This window comes from Natrix helvetica, assembly GCF_964273705.1.
Source record: "Natrix helvetica genome assembly, chromosome: 3".
NCBI classification, from domain to species: domain Eukaryota; kingdom Metazoa; phylum Chordata; class Lepidosauria; order Squamata; family Natricidae; genus Natrix; species Natrix helvetica.
The window spans coordinates 77,646,652-77,654,831 of record NC_138549.1 but is presented as its reverse complement, the minus strand read 5'-3'; the positions used below and the strand labels follow the sequence as shown (position 1 = coordinate 77,654,831).

Genomic DNA, 8,180 nt, shown 5'->3' with positions numbered 1-8,180 from the left:
GCCAGGTTCAGTATTAATATGAAGAATAAAAATGTGCCACTTCTTTCTTACCTGGGTTGAAATAATTCAGATATCCACTAGATCAGGGGTGGGGAACCATGGCCCTTTTATGACTTGTGGACTTCAACTCCCAGAATTCCTGGGAGCTGACCCAGGAATTCTGGGAGTTGAAGTCCACAAATCATAAAAGGGCCATGGTTCCCCCATCCAAGCACTAGATGGTAAAAAATATATATGTTTTGTGTATGTTTTTCTTGCCACCTGGTGGTTACCCAGATTTCTGAAGCCCAAATTGGTAGCTCTAATGCACCTATGTAATTTTTTTTGTTGCTGAATTCATTGTAGGGTTGCTTAGACCAGCGTTTCCCAACGGCAACCATTTTTGAGATGTGTGGACTTCAGTTCCCAGAATTCCCCAGCCAGCGATGCTGGCTGGGAAATTCTGGGAGTTGAAGTCCACACATCTCAAAAATGGCTGCCGTTGGGAAACACTGGCTTAGACCATGCACATGTGTCTTTCAATTAATAACTGAGAAATAGAGCTGAGTCCTATTTTAAAATCAGAAGACAGAAAAGCCATACATAGTTGCTAAATTACAACTCTCAGTAGTTCCTGTCAGCTTGGCTAATGGTAAGGGATGCTGGGGGCTGAAGTTTATTTATAAATTCAACATTATCTGAAGGGTGATCACATGCTTTTTTTCATTCTCTAACTGCAATCTTCATTTGAACCAATGGAAAATTGGTCTTTTGGGGAAGTGAAGAAATATGTTTAACCCTTTAAATATTACCATTAAGCCATTTTTTCCATGCTGTAGTTTAACCATGTGAAGTTTAACTTTTTCTTTCATGCTGAGGATTTGGATAATAGCCTTCCTTTGGGGATAGTCCCTGCTTTGGGAATGTTCCCAGATTGGTATTGCTGGTTATCTCTTTAGTTATATATTTACTAGTTTGCTTATTTGTTCTGTGACTTTCTTTGAAAGTTCAAAGTGATCAATATTAGAAAGAACCTAAGTCATCCAACGTCTTCCAGGAGTGTTAGTTTAACAGCCCTGGTCATCAACAAGATTATTTATGTTGTTTGTTGTTTTAAACCAGAACCCACAGATCTGCCTTCTAATTACAGTGGGTTACTATTCTTTTAAGCCCCAGGAATATGGGAATTGTAGTTTAACACATAAGGTATGAAGCGTGGTGACACTGATTTGCAATATTAAACAATAAGCAGCAAAAAAAGAGGAAGTAATACCTGAAAATATAACAGAACATCTTGAAATGAAACAATTAAAACAAGCTATTGGAAAAGAGAGAAGATTCACTTTGCCAATTGGAGCAGTACACAAAAAATCTCAGGCTTAAGGCAGTCCAAATTGACAAATAATGAGTTAAATCTTGTTAAAAGCAACTTTCTTCCACAGCTAGAGCACTCTTAGGGTGATAGGCAAAAAATTGAGCCAGGACACAATCCTGTAATACAGGTAATATAGGAAGGAGAACATGGTTGGCCTAGTGGTTAAAGCACCAGGCTAGAAAATAATAAAAGCAGAACATACATAAATAGTAAATAGATTAAGGCTGTGGATTTTTTTTCCAGATTCGATTGATGGTATTATATATTCACCGAAACATAGAGATAATATGGATCGAAGTTTTGGTTCTCCAATGGGTAGTGTTTGGCAAAGAATCAGTTACATATACTATTGTGACCATGGAAATTAACCATATGGTTTGGGAAGAGAGCTCATGGAGAATTATTCCAAGGTTATAATTGAAGATTGTGGGAAGGGAAAAAAAGTTTCTCATGCCAATCAGATCAGATTATATTTGTTTACACAGCTGGAAATCCAGCCACTTCCATTTTAATATTCTGGTACATTTACAGGTGTTGCTACTTACATAGATCAGAGTGATTCTTTCTACCAGACACACATTGTCTGTGTTTAAGTACTGGATAATTTAAAGCCCCATTGCAGCCATAAGATGGAGAAATTATATATGTATGTTTTAATGTAAAATGCTTCCTTTAGGCCAAGGCAGCAAATCAGTAGCACATCAAAAACATGGGTACAATCAAGCCATTTGGTTGTGATTTAAAATTACGTTAGATATTATATTGTCACAGTAGGATTAGAAAAACATGCATTCTTTATTCTTTCCCCAATATTATCGCTGTTTTTGTTTCTGAAATATATATTCTTTACCTTGCCCAGCTAGTAATTGCATCAGTTGTTGTAGAATTTCTTCAAAGCAATTATGTCTAAGAGCAAACTCAAAACAGCAAAACCTAAGAAGCAAGAAGGTATTGGTAAGGCTGAGTGATCTTAATATTTTAATAAGATAGTCCTTGACTTATGACCACAACTGAGCCCCAAATTTCTGTTGCTAAGCAAAACAAGTGAGTTTTGCCCCATTTTACAATCTTTGTTGTTGTAGTTGTTCAGTGAATCATTACAAAATTAATAACGTGGTTGTTAAGTGAATATGGTTTCCCAATTGACTTTGCTTTTCAGAAGTTTGCAAAAGCTGATCACATGACCCTGGAATGTGGGAGCCATCATAAATATGAGTCAGTTAGCAAGCATCCAAATTTTGATCACATGACTACGGGGATGCTGCAATGGTCGTAAGTCTGAAAATGGTTATAAGTCATTTTTTTCAGTCCCGTTGTAACTTGAATGGTCAGTAAATGAACTGCTGTAAATTGAGGACTCCCTGTATTCTTTTTCTTTTTCAAGGAACCAATAACAATAGCAATAACGTCCAATGAAGAATACTGGGCAGCAGCCAAAGAATATTGACTGCAACTTGGAAAAAGAAAAATTGAGAATTTTGAATTGGTAGAGGGGAGAATGAATTGACTTGCTGAAAGAGGTGCTTGGAATCCTTGAGCCACATTTCTTCCTATTGGGATCTTGTTGCAGATCTGATTTTTTAAATAGTTATCTTATACATTGTAATGATGAACAAGATTAGTAGCATGAAATATTAGTGTTGTTTGCAACTTCCGCGTTCCACATCAGCAGCAACAAAATGGAACACACTAGGGTACAATGAGATACTTGAACTTACAGGTGACCATTTCAGTGGAATTACTGTAAATGTTGAAGACTGAGATTATATATTGTTAATGTTATCCTTTTAAAGTTCTTAATCTGATATTTATTGTTCTCATCTGCTTGTTTTATGATTAGAGTCCAAAGACTAAAGATTATGAATGATGTGTAAGAGAACACAAAGCTCCAGATGAAGGAAGTAGATGGGGAAAATCTACCTTGGATTAATTTCAGTGGAGCTTTATTATGGTCTCATGCCCATTCCTTTGTTAAGGTCAACAGGAACAACAGAACACAAATTTTCCTCAAGTCTGTCATTTGAATGGCAAGGAGAAGGATGATATAATTGAATGTTTTAATTAAAAAGAAAGCAAATGTCTTTACACAGCAAGTGGAAGTTAACAGAGAAGTATTCTCAGTTATTTAACATGTCAAGTTGCTTTATAGAGGTGTGTAGGTATATTCATGTATATGCATATGTTGAGACTCTAGAAAGAGTGCAGAGAAGAGCAACGAAGATGATTAAGGGACTGGAGGCTAAAACATATAAATAATGGTTTCTGGAACTGGGTATTTCTAGTTTAATGAAGGGACACAGTGGTTTAGGGGCTAAGACGCTGAGCTTGTCGATCAGAAAGGTCGGCAGTTCGGAGGTTCGAATCCCTAGTGCCGCATAACAGAGTGAGCTCCCATTACTTGTCCCAGCTTCTGAAAACCTAGAAGCATGTAGCATGTAAAAATGCAAGTAGAAAAATAGAGACCACTTTGGTGGGAAGGTAACAGCATTCTGTGCACCTTTGGCATTTAGTCATGCCGGCCACATGAGTATGGAGACATCTTCAGACAGCGCTGGCTCTTCGGCTTTGAAACAGAGATGAGCACTGCCTCGTAGAGTCAGGAACAACTAGCACATATGTGTGAGGGAAATGTTTACCTTTACCTAGTTTAATGAAAAGAAGGACTAGATATGACAGGATAGCAGTGTTCCTGTAGCAACCTAGAACTAAGGATAAATTTCCTGACAGTTAGAAAAATTAATCAGTCAATCCACTTGGCTCCAGAAGTTTTGAATGCTCCATCACTAGAAGTTTTTCAGAAAAGATTGGATAACCATTTGTCTGAAATGGTTTAGGGTTTTCTGCCCGAGCAGAGGGTTGGACTAGAAGACCTCCAAGGTTCCTTCCAACTCTGTTCTTCTTTTATATCTACATTTCCCCAGGAAAAGATACAGTCACGTAATCATTTCCCTGCAGTAGAAGGAAGGAGAGCTAATGCACAATTTAGGCCCTGTTTGCCCTAACTACATCAAAATGTGCTGATCCAGCAACATGTTACTGTAACTCATGTGAAGCCATGCTAAACTAAAAGTCCCGTGGATACCCTTTGTCTACAACTATTGTCATGCATGTGAGCACACTGTTTACCTAACATAAAAAGCACCCTTTGCAGCTGAAGAAGAACTCAATATATGTTAAATGTGCCTGATGGAGACCCAGGAAGGTAGAAAAATGACAGCTCTTGGAGAGCTTGACACAGCATGTGTCACGTATCAGTCTGATAAGTTTCACCCCTCGCTCATGTTGCATTACAGTCTGATGAAGAAAGCTATCAGAGGGAACTTGGTTAATGTAACCTACGAGCCATTCAGTGCAACACAATGGATAGCTATAAATTTGCAGGGACATTTATTACTGTTATCTGTTCAACAATTGCATACTGGCTGGTTATGCTTAGCTGTACACTCATTGGAAATTGTTTTATAAGAAATGGGGAGGGTGTGGAGGAAGGGCCGAGACCTGGACATTTGGCTTGATTTCACCTTCAGGAATACAACAAGGGAAGAAAAAGAGAGATGAAATTTTGGAGTCAGGATAAGGTTTTCCACAAGGTGGATTTTATTTTGTTTGTCTCCCCGATCCCCCATCTTTCTTTCCAATTTTTTTTGCAGCTTCTGAAAATAAAAACAAAATCTTCAATTTTTTTCAAATCAATATTTCTCTATGTTGGTTTATTTTTTTGGGGGGGGGGTGGGGTATGTTCTGGAATATTCTATCTCTTCCTCAGCCAATACAATCTTTATCTGGATCAATATGTTCCATATCTGTATGAATTTTTTTCTCTGCTCTGCTCTTGCGGTATAAGCTAAAGAGGTACCACCTGAAAACTGAATTCCCTAGGTATGTTTCAGAATAAAAACATTTCCACAACCAATTATAACATCAGAGACATTTTTAAAAATAGATAAAAATAGCGGCAATAATAAGCACCAGCATTTAAAACAAGCTGAATACTCACTTCAAAAGTGAACCTTGGCACAAAAACTCAACAACCCCAAACTGACCTCTTATTGCAGCATAATGGTTGAAGAAGTCTCCTCCCTGCTCCTCTTCCTCCTTCAGCTGGCTACTCACCTTATATTTAAACAAAATTTATAATTATTAGGTATATAATAGGCCATTCTATGGTAAATGACAGTATAAAAAATAATTTACAAAGAAAACATGCCTTCATCATCAACAACAACTCAACCTTTCTGAGAATCACAGTTCATTAAACGAAGGAAATATAATTTGTGGATTCTGTAATCTAAAATCATTTTACAACTCTGTAATCCCTTAATTCAGGTAGTGTCATAGAGACTGGATGGAGTTGAGCATTTACTGGCCAGATGCCTTTCCTGATGCCATGTGGAGTTGACAGCAGATATTTTTTCTTTGTGCCTTAGGAGAGGAACAATTTCCACTACCTAGGATTGAACTCTCAACCTTTCGATTGGGAGGCAAGCATCTTCACCACTAGGCCACCACGCTCCTCAATAATAATCCAATAATCAATAATCTAAGAACATTTCTGGTCGCATAAAATGGAGTCTTAACCAATGTATAAAGATTCTAAAGTTCAGTTACAACTGTGATTCCAAAAATGAGTTGGACTGTTTCCTCACTTTCTAGGAAACAGGGTGACTAAAGAAGTTTATTCATTCATACTGGACACTTGAGAATGGGTGTGCAATACTTTTGGCAAGTAGACTTTCTTAAGAACCTTAGAACACAGCTACTGAACCTCTGAAGTTCCACTGAGATCTTTGAAGGACCCCAAAGCAATCAGAATGATATGAATGCTATTTTTCAGTATTCTACCTCCTCCCTCCCTCTATAAATATTTAGAACACATAATCAGAATAGGCCAGGGGTTCCCAACTGCCCCAAGGGAGGCAGTTTGATTTTTAATGGGGGAAATTCGAAAATGAGCTATCAACTGAATTTTTGAAAGCCCGCTAATCGTTCTTATATATTTGTGATGAAACAGCTGTGTTTGGTTTACCTATTTATTGTCTTTGTTAAAGTGCATTTCCTAGGGTCTGGTCTGAAAAGTCTATCCCAGCTGGGGGATGGAGGGGGCAACTGCCAGCCAATCAGATATGTTCCCACTAAGGATCATGGGACTGACAGAGTCTCTCTCTCTCCCTCCCTCTCTCCCTTCCCCCTCTCCCCCTCTGGGTTTTGCTGCTGGGTGGTTGCAGGGAGAGTTGCTCTGTGGGGAGACAGAGTGGATGGCTGCTGGGGGAAGCCCAGCAGTGAGGATACAGAGCCAGGACTCAAACTTGTTCTTTTATTTTTCTCTTTCATGGATGCCATGTTCTTTGGAACCTTGTTCAAACCAAGTTAATGGCTTTTTAGGCTTCCTCCTCGTGAATAAGACTTCACTTTTTGAATAGTAAGAATTATATGTCATAGGGGGAAGCATCAGGATTTTAGAGATGCTTAGGTGGGCATGGCCAAAAAGCAGGTTGGGAACCACTGGAATAGACTAAAGCAGGGGTGTCCAAACTTGGGAACTTTAAGACTTGTGGACTTCAACTCCCAGAATTCCCCAGCCAGCCATGCTGGCTGGGGAATTCTGGGAGTTGAAGTCCACAAGTCTTAAAGTTCCCAAGTTTGGACACCCCTGGACTAAAGCAATGTGACGTAACAATTTCTGCTTACAGAGCTAAGCATTGTAGCTGTAAGTATTGAAGACTCCTTTTTACATATGAACAGTTTGTTTTTATATCTTCAATTTGTTTTTCTGATATCTGTTTTTGTAGATGAAAAAGAAATCGAGATACCCCATCCTCAACTTGAATCCAAAACCTAGAAAAAGTTTACAACATTGCGGCTTTGATTCTCTGTGCTGGTGCCAGGTATGTTTTTATTTTCTAACTATAGGGATTCCAGGTGGAAAAAATTGGCTTGGAAACTTTGGCCACTTCTTTTCATTCAACAAGTGCCTGAATTGTTTATGCACTGAATTGTCCCTCGCCTATTCCTAAGAATAGTTTTCAGGCCTATGCCTTTGGGGAAAAAAGGTTTTTCCTATACACATATAGTATTGTCCGATTGTTGAAAACTTATCAAAGCAATGTTATTTTAGTTAGAGAACACTTAAAACTACAGCAGTGGAAAATGGTGGCGAGGAGGCAGCAGCTGATTCCTGGTAAACCTCTGGAGAAACTGTTTTTTAAACAGAAACTCAACCATCAGTGAGTCACTGTCTCCTTTTTTGCATCCTGAGGGTGGGTTCAGCTATTCACATCTTTGCCATAGTGATATCAGTGCTTTTGTTTTGACCTGGGAGGCTTAAACCGAATCCTTCTTCTATTTTTTTTTTTTTAAATAATTTGTATTGAATGTTTTAATCTTTAAAAACAGTAAGGAAGACACAACAAGGAAAAAAAAAGATAAAATAAGACAAAACAAAACACAGAACATACATAACAATATACAGTAATTTTACAGCTTTCTATATTGGCTTTCCTTCTTAGCTTTTATAATTCTCGCTTCTGCATTGCCCTCCTATCACTATAACCTTGTCCTATAATATAACAAACATAATATTAACACTTATAATAGTATTCATTATTTGTATCTCCATATATTTGTATTGTATTGTATATGTTACGGTGAAAGACCGAAATCTGGTGAATGTCGACATTCACCGGTGAAAGACCGAATATTTCATTACATTGTTTTACATTCGGACCTTCACTGGTGAATGTCGACATTCACATAGTCGCTTGGTGTATGTTCGAAAATACCCTTATCCTCTCGACACCCTTACCCTAATCCCCTTACCCTAATACCT

At 38.1% G+C, this 8,180-nt stretch overlaps 1 long non-coding RNA gene across 1 annotated transcript; it reads left to right on the top strand.

Annotated features, from left to right (window-relative positions):
- Positions 1 to 494: 494 nt before the first annotated feature.
- LOC309389806 lies at positions 495 to 3,161 on the top strand. The gene is made up of 3 exons (XR_014175008.1): positions 495 to 631; positions 2,514 to 2,626; positions 2,739 to 3,161. It is a non-coding gene; the product is annotated as an uncharacterized lncRNA (long non-coding RNA).
- The last annotated feature ends 5,019 nt before the right edge of the window (positions 3,162 to 8,180 follow it).